Below are 21,000 nucleotides of genomic sequence, written 5' to 3'. Positions count from 1 at the left end.
TTCAATTACTTTTCCTGCTGTACAAAACATCCTTCAAGTTATTTCCATTATAATAGCATCCCTCCTAGCTCACCCTCAATCCTCACCAGGTCTCCTCCACCCTGGCTACCCTCTATTCGCCTCTTAAGTGCTCCCAGTGGCACTCTAAATTCCTGAACAGTATATTTTCCTGTCACATCCTACTTGCAAATTTCCAGTCCCATATAAAATCCATTATTGCCTTTCTATAACTAGAGAAAGGTATATATAAGTATATATTAAATATATATATGTATATACAGACACACACAACAGACCAATTGCAAATTTATTCCAACAAACCTCAACTATCTCTGGATAAATTCTTTGTCTTCCTGAAGTATCCTCTCTGACCACTGTCAATACTCACATGACTCAACTGAACCTATTTTCTCAAAGTTGCCAAAGCCCCTTAATCATCAAGTCTAATAGCCTTTATCTTTTTCAATAGTTTGTTTTTTAAAAAAAATTACATACATGTTTTAAAAAACTGTAATGGTACAAAAATATAGTTTTGCATCAATTAACAACAGGGATTCATTCTGAGAAATGCAGCATTTGGTGATTTCTTGTATGAACATCACAGAGTGTACTTAACAAATCTAGATGGTATAGACTAGTCCACACCTAGGCTGAATGGTATAGCCCATTGCTCCTAGGCTACAAACCTATACTGCATGTGACTGTACTGAATACTGTAGGCAAATGTAACACAGTGGTAAGTATTTGTGTATCTAAACAAACCTAAACATAGAAAAGGGGCCAGACATGGTGGCTCACACCTGTAATCCCAGCACTTTGGGAGGCCGAGGTTGGCAGATCACAAGGTCAGGAGATCAAAACCATCCTGGCCAACATGGTGAAACCCTGTCTCTACAAAAAAATACAAAAAATTAGCTGGGAGTGGTGGTGCATGCCTGTAATCTCAGCTACTCCAGAGGTTGAGGCAGGAGAATCGCTTGAACTAGGGAGTCGGAGGTTGCAGTGAGTCGAGATTGCGCCACTGCACTCCAACCTGCAGACAGAGCAAGACTTTGTCCACCAAAAAAAAAAAAAAACCATAGAAAAACTACGGTACAAATATGGTATAAAAGATGAAAAGTGGTATAGCTGCATAGGGCAGTTGCCATGAATAGAGCATGCAGGACTTGAAGTTGCTCTGGGTGAGTCAGTGAGTGGTGAGTGAATGTGAAGTCTTCGGGCATTACTGGGCACTACTGTAGACTTTATAAATACTGTGCAGTTAGGCTACACATGATTTATTTTTAAAATAAAATAATTGTGCAATGACATTATGACATCTGTGATGTCATTAGGCAATAGGAATTTTTCAGCTCCATTATAACCTTATAGGACCACTGTCATGTACCCGGTCCATTGTTGACTGAAAGGTCATTATGCAGAACATGACTGTCCAGTGAAAATTCAACCTCTCTTCCTGTCTGATCTTTATCTCTCAGATCTCCTCCCCAGAGGTAATTGCTATTAGCAGTTTCTTGTGCATCAATCCAAAAATTATATATATATATCCTTCTTTGTATACAAATGTAGGATACTACATGTGCTATTCTATCTCTTCCCTTTTTTGTACAATTTTTCACCATTAGTACTTGCAGACTGACCTCATCCTTTTAAACAACTACATAGATTTCCAGGGTAAGGATGTTCCAATAGTAATGTATTTAACAAATTGTTTATTGATGTAGCCCCTCCTTTTGGAAGGTCACCATACCACACCCAGTTGATACTGTGTCATTGCACACTACTAATTGTAATTTTTGGATTGATGCAAAACAAGTTGACAATAGTGATTGCCTCTGGGGAGGAAATCTGAGAGACAAATATCAGATAGGAAGAAAGGTTTAATTTTCACTGGAGGAGAGAGATCCAAGATGGCTGATCACTAGCAGCTCGGGCTCGTAGCTCCCACTGAAAGCTCAGAGAACGAGAGGATGCCACACTTTCAGATGAATATTTGTTGCTCACAGACCAAGAGATTCCCAGCGGAGGAGCCCCACGGGTCTCCAGGGTGACTCTTGTGGCCAGCGCGGTGGTTTTGCTGGCGCCTTAGCACGGCAGTTCTTGGTGCACAGTCTGGAGATTCCCGGGCAGAAAAGCACCATCAATCTTAACACCGCTGTTTTGGCCGGCGCAGTGGATTGCTCAGATTTTGGCGCTTGGAATCAACAAGTTGGACGTCCGCTCAGAGACCTAGTTAGAAAGTCGGTAATTACAAAGACGACAGAGGGATAAATATATAATGAAGGGAAGAAATCAGCGTAAAAAGGCAGAGAATACTCAAAATCAGAATGCCTCTCCCTCCACAGGGGATCGCAATTCCTCATCAGTAACAGAACAAGGCTTAATGGAGAACGAGTGTGTTCCAATAACAGAAGCAGGTTTCAAAAGGTGGGTGATAAGAAACTTCTGTGAATTAAAAGAACTTGTTCTAATCCAATGCAAAGAAACTAAGAACCTTGAAAAAAGGTTTGATGAAATGTTAATGAGAATGGACAATTTAGAGAGGAATATAAGTGAATTGATGGAGCTGAAAAACACAACACGAGAACTTCGCGAAGTATGCACAAGTTTAAACAGTCGAATTGATCAAGCAGAAGAAAGGATATCAGAAGTCGAGGACCAGCTCAGTGAAATGAAACGAGAAGACAAGATTGGAGAAAAAAGGATAAAAAGGAATGAGCAAAGTCACCAGGAAATATGGGACTATGTGAAAAGACCTAATTTACGTTTGATAGGTGTACCTGAATGTGATGAAGAGAATGAATCCAAGTTGGAAAGTACTCTTCAGGATATCATTCAGGAAAACTTTCCCAACCTGGCAAGGCAGGGTAATATTCAACTCCAGGTAATACAGAGAACACCATAAAGATATTCTTCAAGAAGACCAACCCCCAGGCACATAATTGCCAGATTCATTAGGGTTGAAATGAAGGAGAAAATAATAAGGGCAGCCAGAGAGAAAGGTCAGGTTACCCATAAAGGGAAACCTATCAGACTTACAGCAGATCTCTCAGCAGAAACCCTACAAGCCAGAAAAGAGTGGGGACCAATATTTAACATCCTTAAAGAACTTTCAACCCAGAATTTCATATCCAGCCAAACTAAGCTTTATAATCGAAGGAAAAATTAAATCTTTTGCCAACAAACAAGTACTTAGAGACTTCACCACCACCAGGCCTGCTTTACAAGAGCTTCTGAAAGAAGCACTATACATATAAAGGAACAATCAATATCAGCCTTTCCAAAAATATATCAAAAAGCAAAGAGCATCAACACAATGAAAATTTTACACTAACTAATGGGCAAAACAGCCAGCTAGCATCAAATGCCAGTATTAAACTTATATATATTCTAATTGGATAAAAAGCCAAAACCCATCGGTATGCTGCATCCAGACCCATCTCACATGCAACGATACACAAAGACTCAAAACAAAGAGAAGGAGGAAGATTTATCAATCAACCAGAGAGTAAAAATAAACAAATAAACAAAAAGCAGGAGATGCAATTCTCGCCTCTGATAAAGTAGACTTTAAAGCAACAAAGATCAAAAGAGGCAAAGAAGGACATTACATAATGGCAAAAGGATCCATGTAACAAGAAGAGCTAACGATTCTATAGATCGATGAGACAGAAAATTAACAAGGACATCCAGGACTTGAACTCAGACCCGGAACAAGTAAACTTAATAAACATTTATAGAACTCTCCACTTCAAATACACAAAACATACATTACCACCTCACACCTATTCCAAAAGCGACTACATAATTGGAAGTAAATCGCTCCTCAGTAATCGCATAGCATTTCATAGGTTTAAATGAAATATCGGTTGGCTGCTTGTTTGTTATTTTCTTCCCTTATTCCTTCCTGTCTACATCAAGTATAATTATTGGTATAAAAGAGGTTTTCAATACCCATTACTAAACTGCATTCTAGCCTGGGCGAGAAAGCAATACTCCCATTTTCTCTCTCTCTTTCTCTTCCTTTTTCTTCCTCTTCTTCATTCTTTTTCTTTCTTTCTTTCTAAATTAAAAAAAAAAATTTTCACTGGACAGGGCCAGGTATGGTGGCTCACACCTGTAATCCCAGCACTTTGGGAGGCCGAGGTGGGCGGACTGCCTGAGGACAGGAGTTCAAGATGAGCCTGGTCAATGTGGTGAAATCTCGTCTGTACTAAAAATACAAAAATTAGGCAGGCATGGTGACAGGTGCCTATAATCCCAGCTACTTGAGAGGCTGAGGCAGGAGAATTGCTTGAACCCAGGGGTTTGCAGTGAGCCTGTATTGTGCCATCACACTCCAGCCTGGGCAACAAGAGCAAAACTCCATCTCAAAATAATAAGAATAAATTTCACTGTGCAATCATGTGCCGCATAATGATATTTTAGTCAACAGTGGACCACATACACGGCAGTGGTCCTATAAGATTTTAATGGAGTTGAAAAATTCCTATTGCCTAGTGACGTCATAGCTGTCATAATGTCAGAAATGTCTCTAAAAAAAGTGAACAAGGCCGGGCGTGGTGGCTCACGCCTGTAATCCCAGGACTTTCGGAGGCCAAGGTGGGCAGATCATAAGGTCAGGAGTTCGAGACCAGCCTGGCCAATATGGTGAAACTCCATCTCTACTAAAAATACAAAAATTAGCTGGGCGTGGTGGTGCATGCCTGTAGTCCCAGCTACTCGGGAGGCTGAGGCAGGAGAATCGCTTGAACCCAGGAGGCAGAGGTTGCAGTTAGCTGAGATCACACCACTGCACTCCAGCCTGGGAGACTCCATCTCAAAAAAAAGTGAACAAAACAAAAAGTGCTGGTGGCCTTATGAGAGTGCATAATGATATAAAAATAAATTTTTTATGATAATGTTTAACATTACATCTTTAAAAACACAATCCTATTATCCCATATTCACCTTCATAGTTTACCATAGTAATTGTTACAATCACTATTGCCTGCAGACACAATTACAGTATTACATATAAAGTATTAATGCACTTCCTCTGCAGAAGATTAATTTTAATTGACATTCTATAAAAATTAACATGAACATATTAGAATTTAGGAACATGTTACATATCCCATAGGGTAAAATTAATACGACATTTAAAAAGTCTTAGTTATACTTCAGTAGGTCTAATTTATACCAAAGAAATCCATAAGGTAAGCTCTGGAGCAATACTGCTTATCTTGAGGATGGGATGACAGATTATAATTGCCTTATTAAGTACAACATTCTGAATTTCTATGAAGCTATAATGGCTTGTGCACTACAGATTTTGTTATTTAGGATATAATTGATTGTAACGTATACTGTTTGCTCTTGAATAACTCCCATTTTCTAACTCAGAGAGAGTTTCATTTCAGCATTAAATAATATGATTATTGCATTTGTAAAGTTGCTGAAGCATTTTGTAACATTTTTCAGTTGGAAAATGATTTATGACAAAATATGATATAAAATAAAGAGGAAAATTGAATTTAATCCCCATTTGTTTTATCTTAAGGCCACGTACAGTACATAGAATAGCTCCTCTTTTTTGGCCATTACCCTTTAGTTGGCATTATTCAGAGTCAGTAAGACAAATACCTGAATACTGAAGGAACTGGAAATCTCACGAAATGTTTTGTTTTTTTTTTTGGAGACGGAGTTTCGCTCTTGTTACCCAGGTTGGAGTGCAATGGCATGCTCTCAGCTCAATGCAACCTCCGCCTCCTGGGTTCAAGCAATTCTCCTGCCTCAGCCTCCTGAGCAGCTGGGATTACAGGCACACGCCACCATGCTCAGCTAATTTTTTGTATTTTTAGTAGAGACGGGGTTTCACCATGTTGACCAGGATGGTCTCGATCTCTTGACCTCGTGATCCACCCGCCTCGGCCTCCCAAAGTGCTGGGATTACAGGCGTGAGCCACCGCGCCCGGCCCTCACGAAATGTTTTGATTTCTGCTTTCTAATTGTCACCCTTTGCTTTTACCAAACATTATCTGCTTTAACAATCTCGCACAAATCTCTAACACCAAACTCAAATCTCTATTATTAACTCTAAAGTAAATCGCTCCCTGGAAATACTTGACAGAGTTTTACTACAAGTGCTTGTTTCTTTTAAGCCCATTTTGACAAACTTCTGCCCCACTTCCCTAGCTTTTACATTTTCCTTTGTTAACCTCTTATCACTGCCCCAGTCTGATTTTCAGGTCTTAGGACACAGAGACAATTCCTCCTCAAGCCAAGATAATGCTTTATTCTTTCTATCATAAATTGATCTTAAAGAGAAAACACTTGTTCTGTTTCATAGTTGAACAACTGAGAATTCCCATTGTAATTATACTGTATATTTACCTAGTCTTTGAAGCTTATACAAATCAATATTTGTATGAACTCTGCTTTGGCCTCATAATAATTTACATCTGTTAAGACCAGGAGGCCAAAGACTCAGCCAAATTTGTGGAGAATCTCAATTTTCATGCATTGATTTTTATCCTAAACCCAAGTGTATCTTACCCTTTCTGCTGTGTGCCTCTTAGGTTTCAAAAGAAGAAAGGAAAAGGGAAAGTTGAATCTGTTCGTATCCCTTCTTGTAGGTGCTTCTGTGTCTTAGACTGTTTGTGTTGTTATAAAGGAATGCCTGGAGCTCGGGAATTTATAAAGAAAAAAGGTTTATTTGGCTCACAATTCTGATGACTTGAAAGTTCAAGATTGTCCGTCTGCATCTGGTGAGGGCCTCAGGCTGCTTCCACTCAAGGCAAAGGCCAAAGGTAGCCTGCTGTGTAGAGATCACATGGCAAAAGAGGAAGCAAGAGAAGGGACAGAAGTTTCAGGCCCTTTTTAACCACCAGCTCTCATAGAACTAACACAATGAGAACAAGCTCATTACTGCAAAGATGGCACCGAGTCATTCATGAGGGATCTGCCCCCATGACCCAAATATCTTCGACAAGTCTCCACCTCCAACATTAGGGATCAAATTTCAACATAAGATTTGGGGTAACAAACATGCAAGCCATGCCATTCTGCTTCTGGCCCCCAAATAGCATCTCCTCCTCATATTGTAAAATACAATCATTCCATAGCAATAGTCCTTGTCTGAGATTTAAAGTAAGTTCCTTACAGCTGTGAACCTGTAAATTCAAAAATGAATTCTTTACTTCTAAAATAAAATGGTTGTATAGTAATTGGGTAAACATTTTCCTTCTAAAAGGAAGAAATCGGCCAAAAGAAAAAGGTAACAGGCTCTATAGCAAGTCTGAAATCCGGCAGGGCAAATATTACATCTTAAAGCTCCAAAATAATCTCCCTTAACTCCATTTTCTACATACTGGGCACATTGGCGGGAGAGTTTGGGCTTCCCAAGCCTTGAGAAGCCCCACCCCCATGGCTATTTTGGGTATAGCCCAGGTGGCTGCTCTGATGGGTTGGAATCTGGGCTCGTGGCTTTTCCAAGCTGGAGTTGCACACTACTAGTGGCTCTATAATTCTAAGGTCTGGAGGGTGGTCTGGGCACCCAGGCTTTCTGATACATCTTATAAAATTTAGGTGCAAGCTGCCAAGCCTCTACCACACTTGCATTTTGCATTCCTGCAGACTTAGCACCACATGGATGGCACCAAAGTGTACAGCTTGCATTCTCTAGAGTGTTAGCTGGAGATGTATCTGGGGCCATTTGAGTCATGGTTGCTCCACTCAAAGTGGTCAGCATTTGGGGAGCAGCATCCTCAGATGGCACAGAGCAGCAATACCCTGGCATCTCCTGCAAAACTTTTCTGTCTTTCTGGGCCTCTGAGCCAGTGGATGGAAGGAGCAGCCTCAAAAATTTCCGAAATGCCTTCAGGTCCTATTTCCTACTGTATTAAATAGCAGCACTTAGCTCCCTTTTAGCCATGCTAATCTCTTTCGCAAGTGGTTGCTCCACAGTACCCTTAGATTTGTTTCCTGAAAACATTCTTTCCTTCTCTACTACATTCAGACTTTGAATTTCCCCAATTTTTATGTTCTGCTTCTTTTTTTTTTTACTTTAAGGAAATATTTTGTATTGTTATTGTTTTTAATTTTTAATTTTTGTGGGTAGTTAGTAGGGTATATGTTTATGGGGTCCATGAGATAATTTGATACAAATAAAAATACAATGTGTAATCACATCAGAGTAAATGGGGTGTTCATTCCCTCAAACATTTATCATTTGTGTTACAATCTAATTTTGCTCTTTTAGTTATTTTTAAGTGCACAATTAAATTATTATTGATGATAGTCACCCTGTTGTACTAGCAAACACTAGATCTTATTCATTGTTTCTTTCTTTTTTTTTTTTTTTTGCGCAGGCTGGAGTGCAGAGGTGTGATCTCAGCTCACTGTAACCTCTGACTCCTAGGTTCAAGCAATTCTTCCAGCCTCAGCCTCCTAAGTACCTAGTATTACGGGTGCCTGCCACCACACCTGGCTAATTTTTATATTTTTTAGTAGAGACAGGGTTTCGCCATGTTGGCTAGGCTGGTCTTGAACTCCTGACCTCAGGTGATCTGCCCACCTCGACCTCCCAAAGTGCTGGGATTACAGGCATGAGCCACCATGCCCAGCCCATTCTTTCTATTTTTTGTACCCATTAACTATCCCTACCTCCCCGAACCTCCCCCTCTTACCCTTCCCAGCCTCTGTTAATCATCATTCTACTCTCTATGTCCATGAATTCAATTGTTTTAATGTTTAGCTCCCACAGCTAAGTGAGAACATGTGATGTTTGTCCTTCTGTACTTGGCTTATTTCACTTAACATAATGATCTCCAGTTCCATCCATGCTTTTGCAAATATAGAGATCTCATTCTTTTTTATGGATGAATAGTACTCCATTGTGTATATGTACCTCATTTTCTTTATCCACTCATCTGTTGATGGACACTTAGGTTGCTTCCAAACCTTAGCTATTGTCAACAGTGCTGCAATAAACATAGGAGTGTAGATGTCTCTTAGACATACTGATTCCCTTTCTTTGGGGTATGTATCTAGCAGTGGGATTGCTGGATCATATGGTAGCTCTATTTTCAGGTTTTTGAGGAACCTCTAAACTGCTCTTCATAATCGTTATATTAATTTGCATTCCCACCAACAGTGTATGAGGGTTCCCTTTTCTCCACATCCTCACCAGCACTTGTTATTTTATCCAACGGTTTTGGGTAAAAATCATTTTAACTGGGGTGAGTTGATATCTTAATGTAGTTTTGATTTTTGCTTCTTTTTAAATAATAAATTCCAACTTTAGATCATTCTTTTGCTGTCATATCTGATCATAAGCTATTCAAAGCAACGATGCCACTCCTTGAAGGCTTTGCTGCTTAGCAATTTGTCTTGCAGATACCCCAGGTCATTATTCTTAAATTTGGCCCTCCATAAAGCCATAGAGCACAGGACATAATGCAGCCAAGTTCTTCGCTATGCAACAATGGTGACCTTTACTCCAGTTCCCAATAAGCTCCTCATTTTCATCTGAGACTTCTACTCATTACCTAGTTGCACAGCTGTTTCCACATTTTCAGGTATCTTTATAGCAACAATCCACTCCTTGGTACCAATTTTCTGTCTTTGTCCATTGTGTTGCTAGAAAGGAATATCTGAGGCCAAGTAATTTATTTAAAAAAAGGTTTTTTGGCTCATGATTCTGACATCTAGAAAAGTTCAAGATGTCTTGAACATCTGCATCTGGTGTGGGCTTTGAGCTGCTTCTACTCAGGACAGAAACGACAGAAGGTGAAGGTGAGCTGGTGTGTGCAGAAATCACATGGCAGGAGAGAAAGCAAGAGGTGGAAGGTGCCAGGCTCTTTTTAACAACCAGCTGCCACAGAACCCATAGAGGGAGCGCGCATTCATTGCCTCAAGGATAGCACCAAGCCATTCATAAGGGATCTGCCCCCACAACCCAAACTCCTACTAGACCCCACCTCCAACATTGAGGATCAAATTTCAACATGAGATTTGGAAGGGAAAAACATCCAAAATACAGTACTCTGTAAATAACTGAATTAAATGAAAAAGACACATTAAACTAATAGGCTAAAACTATATTTTGAGATAAGATATGGATTCTGTTTTCTTTACCATCCTTTTCTCTCATGTTTCGTTTTTTTTTCCCCTTGATTCTGTTTTCCCCTTGATTCTGTTAGATAATTTGAACCGTAACAGAAAGAATGAGCTTGGTAAACCTTCAACTCCAAAGATGATAGTGGGCTTCTCAAACCATATCTCTTCCAACTTGACTGTTTTAGGACAGTGTCTCTGGAGAGCAAAGGTTCCAAGCAGTTTAAATATTGCTTTTTATCCAAGCTTTAATGCAAGTTGCAGTTTCTGTCATCAAGTAGTTGTTAGAAGTTCAGAAGTTCCTTCGTGAGAGCCAACTGAACAGTTCTGAGTTATATTCAGAGGTAAAAGAGCCTGAAAAAATTAAACCTCCATAATCTTGGTGTCCTCTAATCCCACCTGATTGTGCAATTTTGGTATATTTTTTAAGGAAGAAGAACTAGACACTCCAAAGCCAAGTGGGAGTTTCTACACCCAAGAGAAAGTTCCAGATTTTTTGCAATTTACGTTCTCTTTGGAAAGCTTCTTAGGTTTTTTTTCCCCTTGATTCTGTTTTTATCATGCCATAGCACTGGCTCATGTTAATAAAGACAGCCAGGGACACATAAGTCCTATGGAGGAGAAACTGGAACTTCAGTCCAAATAACATTATTTTACAAAGCAATGGAGAAGTGAAAATAGTGCTGTTAAGCCCTTAAGTATCCAGATTTCCTCCCTTTGTGGAAAAGCTTCTAGTGTAGAAATTTTTCATCTCTGTCTCCAACTGACCACATCAAACTCCTCTTTGGAGCCTGTTCCTCTATGAGTAAAATTCAAGCAAATGTATATATCAGATTATAGATTCAAGAGCTAGTTTTGTTTAAGCAACTTCTGTCTATTTACAGGCACAGATTTACGACAATAAAGCAATTTCTCTTGTCTTTCTTTCCCATGCTCTTTAACTCCTGGAGGTGAGAAGAACAATGCTTGAGGTTAATAAAAAACATCTTTCAAGATAAATTTTAAATTCACGAGTCCCTCCCCATTCACAGTTAGTAGAAATCAACTAATTAGTTTCAAAATTTAGAGCAGAAATAAATCCTTTCTATTAAGTCTCTTGGAGGGATTACTACAAAGCACATGATAACGCAAACTTTCTGTTGGGGGCTCATTGTCAGACATTCCCATCAAATAGTGAGATAAGAATCTAATCTAATGAGAATCTAATCCAATAGATATTAGTGCTTAATTACACAGATTCACATCAAATTGATTTATAAATCTCTTGGCTTTACTTTAAAAGCTCTTAGACTTTAAGTACTCTTACCACAAAAAAAAAAAAAAAAGAAAAAGAAAAGAAAAAAGGTGGCCAGGCGCGGTGGCTCACACCCATAATCACAGCACTTTGGTAGGCCTAGGCGGGTGGATCACCTGAGCCTGGGAGTTTGAGACCAGCCTCACCAATGTGGTGAAACCGCGTCTCTAAAAAAAAAAAAAAAAAAGAAAAAAGGTAACTTGATGAGATGCTGTGTATGTTAATTTGCTTGAGTATGGTAACCACTTCACTATGTATATGTATATTAAGATCAATATAATTACGCTGTACACTTCAAACATACACAGAAAGAATGGTCTTTTAAGACAGTGCTTCTCAAGCTTTGACATGCATATGAATCATCTGGGAATCTTATTTAAATCCAGATTCAGTAGATCTGGGGTGTGGCCTGACATTCTATATTTCTAACAATCTCCCATGGGATGACAATGCTGCTCATCTGTGGAGGACTACACTTTGAGTAACAAGGTTTCAAAGCACCTGTGTTCTACATCTTAAGGCTTTATTCATAGCAAAAGCTCTTTTTTGCAGAATGCCTACTATACGTGCATTATAGACTATAAGTTTTGATTTATGTCATTTAATCCTCAAAATAATCCTATAGGGCATGTATAATTATTTCTAAAAATAAGAAAAGTTTGGCTTTCTAAGAGACTAATTACTTTGTCCAAAGTCACACAGGAAGTCAGGAATTTGGACCCAGGCTTTTCTCACTCCAAAGTCAGAGGACTATTCTCTACGTATTATATACAACATCTAGTACACAGCATTTTGAGACAGAGATGAGAAAAAGTTTCTACCATTCAGAATCAACATTACAATGGCAGAAATTGGACACATATGTAAAAAGATAAATTAGTTTTTAAAGGTATTATGCAAGTATCAGAGAAGTTTAAACTATTGAGTTAATTAAATAGTAATAGGATAGGATATGATAAAATTAATCAACAATATATTTCTGTACAATTACTTTGGATTAACTCTCATTAATCTACCTCTTGATGGAAGAAGTGGCCAACTGTGGGCATTCTAACAACTGCCACATGTAGATAATAGTGAGGAGGAAGTTGGAACTTTTCTGTGAGTTGGGGCTGGGGAAGAGAGAGGGGTTTCCAAAGTCCCTTCAAGGTCTCCACTTCAATGATTACGTAATTCAAAATTTAAACTTGTCATTTAAAAATAAAGAAATGCCAGATATAGTATGCACCTAAAGTAAAATAAAAATAAATAAATAATAATTTATATAAATTACCTGCTTGTGGTTTAAAATATGTATAATGGTAGAGAGCTATAAAGAAAAAAGTCAGCTGGGTGTGGTGGCTCATGCCTGTAATCCTATAGCACTTTGGGAGACTGAGGTGGGTGGATCACCTGAGGTCAGGAGTTCAAGACCAGCCTGGCCAACATGGTGAAACCCCATCTTAAAAAAAAAAAAGGCCGGGCACGTTGGCTCACGCCTATAATCCCAGCACTTTGGGAGGCTGAGGCGGGTGGATCTCGAGGTCAAAAGATCGAGACCATCCTGGCCAACATGGTGAAACCCCATCACTACTAAATATACAAAACAATTAGTTGGGTGTAGTGGCGTGCACCTGTAGTCCCAGCTACTCGGGAGGCTGAGGCAGGAGAATTGCTTGAACCCAGGAGGTGGAGGTTACAGTGAGCTGAGGTCGCACCACTGCACTCCAGCCTGGTGACGGAGTGAGACTCTGTCTCAAAAATAAATAAATAAATAAATTTTTTAAAAAAAGAAAAAAGTCTTCTCCCCTAACTCCCTTATATCCACTTTCCAAAGAAAAACATTGTTTTCAATTTTATGTGTATCTTTTCTGGAAGAACTGTTTTTCTTACAGATTTTTACAATTTTCAGTGTGAGTCTTATTGAACACAAGTTACCTTAAAGAGATGTTCCATATAGGTTGGGCACGGTGGCTTAATGCCTGTAATTCCAGCACTTTGGGAAGCTGAGGCAGGTGGATCACCTAAGGTCAAGAGTTCGAGACCAGCCTGGCCAACATGGTGAAACCCTGTCTCCACTAAAAATACAAAAATTAGCCAGCGTGGTGGCGCATGCCTGTAATCCCAGCTACTTGGGAGGTTGAGGCAGGAGAATTGCTTGAACCTGGGAGGTGGAGGTTGCAGTGAGCCAAGATCACAGTACGGTACTCCAGCCTGGGTGACAAAGTGAGACTCCATCTCAATAAAAAAAAAATTTCATATAGAATTATTGAATTTTTGTACCTTTTTAACATTGAGATCTAGACTTGACACTACTTTATTCAATTCAGAAAATACTTATTGAGTATTTATTAGGAGCCAGGCATTAGGCATTTTACATATAAAAACTAAGGTTCAATTTCTATCTCCAAAAAGCTCATAGTTCAGTGACTTCTCTGACCAGGGAAAAAAATGATTGTGGTGTTGCAGACAGGAAATTACTATTTAATACTGACAGTGCCTTCTTCCTGTTTCACCAGAAGAGAAAAAGTCGGAATTTGAGGGTATATTCTATTCGGTCAGGTTTCACTTCTCCACAGTGATTCCCATAAACCCGTTTCTAGTCTGCACTCCAAGGTAATCCATTTGAACCTCTCCTTGGGTCTATTTGCCTTCTTGCAATTCATAAGGAAATGACACTGTTATATTTACAAAGCTTTAATCCTAATTACAAGATGATCAAGTCAGAAAAACTAGTTCTTGCTGATCCTCTGAAATAGGTCCCTCTGAACATTTAAGGTGGAGAGTCAGCTGCTATGCAGAATTCATTCATTTACCCAACCCAAATTCATAAAGTGCCTCCCACAAAACTGTGAAATTTGAGTAGCCTGGACAAGAGACGTTCTACACGAGAATAGTGCATTGTCAAACAATTAACTATTGCATCTTTATACTTTTAAAACTTTAAGTTTTAAAGCCATTTCTGCAGCAACATCTCACAATAAAAGATAGCTGCCCAGGGCATGTTTTAGGGCATATATTCCAAATTCTGTCACTGAATTTAGTTGAATAATGTCTTTGTTAGCAACTAACAAGCCTGTCATCAAGAATAAGGAAGGTGGGAAGAGAATGGTGCAATGTTTCCCAAATTTTCTCCTTTTAAGAATCACCTGATGGGCTTATTTTCTAGGCCCTTCCCTGGAGATTTGGTTCATTAGATTTGGACCTGGAACTGCTACATTTAACAACTGCCTCAGAAGATTCTTATGATTAGACTACCCTACGGGAGTACTTCTTAGCTTTGGATATACATTAGTATCACCTGGGGAGTTTTTTTGCTTTTTTGTTTTTAATTATTATTTTTTTGTAGAGACAGAGTCTCACTGTCACCCAAGCTGGAGTACAGTGGTGCAATCACAGCTCACTGCAGCCTCAACTTCCTGGGCTTAATTGATCATCCTGTCTCAACCTCCTGAGTAGCTGGGTGTAAAGGTGTGCCACCTGGTGAGTTTCTAAAAGTACATATTTATTAATATCCAGATTGAAAACGCAAATACTCTAATTTATCTGTAGTGGTGCCAGGCTTTGGTAATTTTTATTTTTATTTTTTTTAATTGTATTTTAGGTTTTGGGGTACATGTGAAGAACATGCAAGATTCATAGGCAGGTGTTGAACAATGAGAACACATGGACACAGGGAGGGGAGCACTACACACTGGGGTCTGTTGGGGGGAAATAAATAGGGGAGGGGACAGCAGGGGGTGGGGAGTTGGGGAGAGATGTCATGGGGAGAAATGCCAGATATAGACTTTGGTAATTTTTTAAAGTTCCCTAGGTGATTCTGGTGTTGAGCCATTCTAGCATTCAGAAATAATGATCTAAATTAGCAGTTATAAAACCTTTTGGTGTCAGGATTCCTTTACACACTTGAAAATTGTGGAAAGTGGTGCATGCCTGCAGTCCCAGATACCTGGGAGGCTGAGGCAGGAAGATTGCTTAAGCCCAGGAGTTCAAGGCTGCAGTGAACTATGACTACACCTGTGAATAGTCACTGCACTCAAGAAGCAAGACCCTGTCTATAAAGAAATAAAACAAGCAAACAAAATTATGGAGAATTTCAAAGAGCTCTTAAGTGGGTTATATTGATATTGTCCATAAACAAAATTAAAACTAAGAAATTTTGAAATATTTATTGACTTATTGAAGAATTATAATAATAGACCTATTACATGGTAATATAAATAACACCCTTTTGATTTAAAAATTATTTTTCAAAAAAACTAATGAGAAGAGTAGCACCCTTTTCTATTTCTACAAACCTCTTAACAGCTGGCTTATAGAAGACAGCTAGTTTCTGCATTTAATCCATTGGGATAAGGTGTTTTGATTGAAGAATTCAACTTGAAGTAAATGAAGAAAATGCAGCCTCTCAGAAATATGCTGTTGAAAAAGGAAAGAGTATGTTAATAAACTTTTCAGATAATTGTGGATATTGTTTTTCAACACAACACCAAAACTTGACAAGTGGCAGTTTCTTAAAGGTTGTTTGTAACGTGGAACAGAAACTATATTATGAACTTTTTATACTTCATTATATTAAAATCCATTGATCTATCATATACTTTAATGTATCATTTACTCATGCAAGATTTTATATCATATATTGGTCATTTGAAAAAATATCGGTTCCCTGAGTTATGCAGCCCTTCCAAATGCTGGCACATTTCCTACTCTATAATATCAAACAATCACATTTTTTAATATCACAACGAATCTCATCAGAAGAGTTGGTAGGTACTGAGATGCTGTCAAAATCACAATAGTGGAATAAGTTCTTCAAAATCGTAACAGTCTTTTGAACATTTGAGTTTCATTGTCGGCCACATATACTGGCAGCTGTTTTCCTTGAAGTGACAGACAGACTTCATTCATTTGCAAGCAAATGTCTGCCAAATCTCCAAGTCTGAAAAACCATAGTTTGCCAGTTGTTCTTTCAAGTAAAAATAGTGTTTCACAAGAAAAGCCACTAGGGAAGCCATCCACCCAGTCACTCAAATGGTTTCCTGGCAGTATCTATTCTACTTCAACGTGCAGCAGAAATGCTTTATGCATGCTTTACATTTCATTGCAGGGGATTTTTATTTTTTATTTTTTATTTTTTTTTTATTGCATTTTAGGTTTTGGGGTACATGTGAATAACATGCAAGGTTGTTGCACAGGTGCACACGTGGCAGTATGATTTGCTGCCTCCCTCCCCTTCACCTATATCTGGCATTTCTCCCCATGCTATCCCTCCCCAACTCCCCACCCCCCCACTATCCCCCCTCCCCCACAACAGACCCCCGTGTATAATGCTCCCCTCCCTGTGTCCATGTGTTCTCCTTGTTCAACACCCGCCTATGAGTGAGAACATGTGGTGTTTGATTTTGTGTTCTTGTGTCGGTTTGCTGAGAATGATGTTTTCCAGGTTCATCCATGTCCCTACGAAGGATGTGAACTCCTCCTTTTTAATGGCTGCATAATATTCCATGGTGTATATGTGCCACATTTTTCCTGTCCAGTCTATCATCGATGGGCATTTGGGCTGGTTCCAGGTCTTTGCTATTGTAAACTGTGCTGCAATGAACATTCGTGTGCATGTGTCCTTATAGTAGAACGATTTATAATCCTTTGGATATATGCCCAGTAATGGGATTGCTGGGTCAAATGGAATTTCTATTTCTAGGTCCTTGAGGAATCGCCACACTGTTTTCCACAGTGGTTGAACTAATTTACACTCCCACCAACAGTGTAAAAGTGTTCCTATTTCTCCACATCCTCTCCAGCATCTGTTGTCTCCAGATTTTTTAATGATCACCATTCTAACTGGCGTGAGATGGTATCTCAATGTAGTTTTGATTTGCATTTCTCTAATGACCAGTGATGATGAGCATTTTTTCATATGTTTGTTGGCCTCATGTATGTCTTCTTTTGTAAAGCATCTGTTCATATCCTTTGCCCATTTTTGAATGGGCTTTTTAAGTGTACATGAGTCAAGATTTAATAAAATTAATAATTCTCAGTGTTTCATCAAGGACATTCTTAAATGAGAGAAACTTTTTTATTTTTTAATTTTATTATTTATTTTATTTTATTATTTTTATTTTATTTTATTTTTGAGCTGGAGTCTTGCCCTGTCACACAGACTGGAGTGCAGTGGCATGATCTCGGCTCACTGCAACCTCCGTCTCCTGGGTTCAAGTGATTCTCCTGCCGAGAGAGGCTTTTTAAAATTGTGAGTGTGGGGGGATGAAAAATACAATGACTACTAGTAAAGTTTAGCACCACTGCCTTGATACATGCTAAGGAGTCAGAATTTTGTTTATTGCTTTTGCACCACCAGTGCAATCATTAATACAGTGAAAAAGGAAAATCGCATCTTGGTATTATTATGAAAGTGTTCTGACATGGACTCCCCTAAAACACCTAAAAGAACATAAAACAGTACTAGTAGGGGAGGCAGGTGGGGCAAGTTTAGCATTGATTTACCTATTTATTGCTGAGATTAGAATAACCACTGTACTTGGGTTATTTATTTATTGTCTTATGATTCACAGTAACATCCACAAACGAGGTATTGCTATTACTATTTTCCAAATAAATAAATTGAAGCTCAGAAGGGCTAAATAATTTTCAAAGATCAAACAGGGAACAAGAGTTAGACTGAAATACTCCTGATTCTAAGCTTACTCTGTTGCCACTACACCAAGCTGTTTTCCTTCTAGTGAATGGTTTAGGGTTTAAATAATAAATACTAAGGCATGTCAAGCACTTACTATGCACTAAAAACTGTTTTCAGAACTTTAAATGTATTCACTTATTTAATGCTCCCAACAGGTGGGTACCCATATACGTCCTATTTTAGAACATAAGCAAACAGAAACCCAGAGATGGTGTATAGCTTTCTCAACGACACAGCTAGTAACTATAGTGCTAAGATTTTAGCCCAAGAGGACTGGCTTCAAAACCATTTTACTAAAACATCTCCTAAGTCAAAATAATAATGAAAAACTCGGAATAAAAAAATTGTAACCGAGATACCTGTAATTATTACTTGAATAAAAGAACTATTTCGGCAGGGCGCAGTGGCTCAAGCCTGTAATCCCAGCACTTTGGGAGGCTGAGGCGGGCAGATCACCTGAGGTCGAGAGTTCAAGACAAGCCTAGCCAACATAGCAAAACCCTGTCTTTACTAAAAATACAAAAAATTAGCAGGGCGTGGTGGCACGTGCCTGTAATCCCAGCTACTCGGGAGGCTGAGGCAGGAGAATCGCTTGAACCTGGGAGGCGGAGGTTGCAGTGAGCTGAGATGGTTCCATTGCACTCCAGCCTGGGCAAGAAGAGCAAAACTCTGTCTCAAAAAAAAAAAAAAAAAAAAGAACTATTTCAATGCTTGAAGCAAATACTTTTGCCTGTTTGCATCTAAAATGTCATGTGATCAAAAGGTCTCGGCTTATTTGTTTCGTTTCCTCAAGGAGAGACAAAATCATGTGTGGAAAAACCTTCAGAGTGTGGAAATTTTAGCAAGAAGTCAATTCACAGAAATCACTAAGAACAGGTTCCTAAAAGGGGTTTAGTTCAGTTTACGTTTTCAGATTTTGAGATCAGGATGTCATGGTCAAGTCTGCAGATGGGAAAGGAATGTGGTCTATGTCACACTGAACATATGACAGACACCCATCAAAGAACACACCTGCTCCTGGAGAAGAACAGAGCACTGGAAAAATCTGACAATAAAATCATTTCCTTTGCCATTTGCCACCACAAGAATTAGTTGTCTTGGGGTGTATTTCCTTTTTCTAAAAATAATGGTAGTGGTATTGTTACTCAATCTACTAAAATGGGTTTATGTGTTAGCTTCCAAGACAAGAGCTCGTTTTCCTAAGTGGAACTCCATTTCTTCAGCCAATGCAGGACTCTTTATCTAGAAAGAAAGGTTATTCATTTTTACTTATGAAAAAGCACACAAGTGTAAACAACTTGGTCCTTCCTGTGCGCAAGAAATTGCCTCCCTCTGGATCATGCTGGTGTTGGGAAATAGACGTTTTTATCTCATCACCTCCCTGTCCCCTACTGTATACCCTGCTGTGGACTCTGATCTGTTTCCCTCCCACATCTACCTCTTTTCTCAGTCTTACTTCCTGAGTCCTGATGGCTCCTTCTTGACTTTCCCAGGTAAAAGCAAGGTGAAGGGGCCTCTGCAAGAAGGGAAGGGGCTTTGGGGACAGGAAAACCCTCCCTCAGTGGGCAAAAGCATCTACCAGCAAGAAAAAAAAAGAGAAGTGAAAATCCTGTTTTGTAACTAAGGGCTCCAAGTGTTCTGACTGCTGCTGCTCCTCCTCTCTCTCTGTCTCTCTTTCCACTTACCCTCTTCCCCTCACCCCAAGGTTTCAGTCTCTGCTGATTCCATCTAAGAACTCCCCAGTGATATAAATGGAAAAGAAAGGGACAACCAACTTGTCCTCTCCACAGGAACCCTCATTTCCCCAGGCTCATCAACTCCCTCTTGCCTACTCCAGCCACTCAGCCCCAAACTTAATATGGGCTTCTCCCTGCTCAGGACTTCCCATTGTCTATTTGAGTCTCTATTTCCTAACTCCAGAGCTCCAGTCTCTGCCCAGATGGACTTCCCTGGGAGCTTGAAACTAAAGAATCTACTCTCCCAGTTAGAGCTACCTCAAGGGGTCAGTAATCTCTGAATTTCCCCTGTCTAGTGGTTGACTTCAGCCACTCTTGTTTTTCCCAGTCTGTCCTCCTCCCAGCTAGAGCTGAGCAATGCCATCCCCACCGTTTCCCAGCTCTAGCCAGGTCCCTACCACCCACTGCATGCCTCTTGTTCTTTCCTGTTCTCTGTGCCTCCTGACGTTGGGGGTTCTGAGTGTCATTCAAAAGATATTTCCTTCTCTTTGTTTTAATTAGTCTCACTCAAAAAAAAAAGGTTTTCACTTTCATAGTTTTTGCCATGTAGAGAAAACACTGAAAATTTCAGTGAACTGAGATGTAATAGACCTCCAAGATCTAGTGTAAGAAAAAAACAAGGTGTTAAATAATGTTTGGAGTGTGCTATTCATTTACATGGGATATATATATGCACATATATATACACACACACACATATATATACACACACACATATATATACACATATACATATATGTGTGTATATATACATATGTGTACATGTATACACATACATTATATACATATACATATATCTAAATATATATATGTCCTAGATGATTCTCAACTAAGAATTTGGAGTGTGCTATTCATCCCACATAGATGAATAGCATGCTCCACACATATATGTATATGTACTTACATATGTATTTATACATATATTTGTGTAGTACATATGTGTATGCATGTGTAGGTACACACGTGTGTGTACATATATACATACATGTATATATACATATATGTATAGCATGTGTGTGTACGTGTCTGTGTGTATATATAATGTTTTATATTTTTTTAATGTGGGATATATAATCCCACATAAGTGAATATATGAAATATACACATATATTAAATATAGGTAATATATATTGTATAGATTTTACATATAATATATATCATATATATTTATGGTTCTATATACATTACCTCTT

The sequence above is a fragment of the Aotus nancymaae genome, unplaced genomic scaffold (assembly GCF_030222135.1).
Source record: "Aotus nancymaae isolate 86718 unplaced genomic scaffold, 86718_ANA_hifiasm-v0.15.2.pri h1tg000058l, whole genome shotgun sequence".
NCBI classification, from domain to species: Eukaryota; Metazoa; Chordata; class Mammalia; order Primates; family Aotidae; genus Aotus; species Aotus nancymaae.
This window is presented reverse-complemented; position numbering follows the sequence as displayed.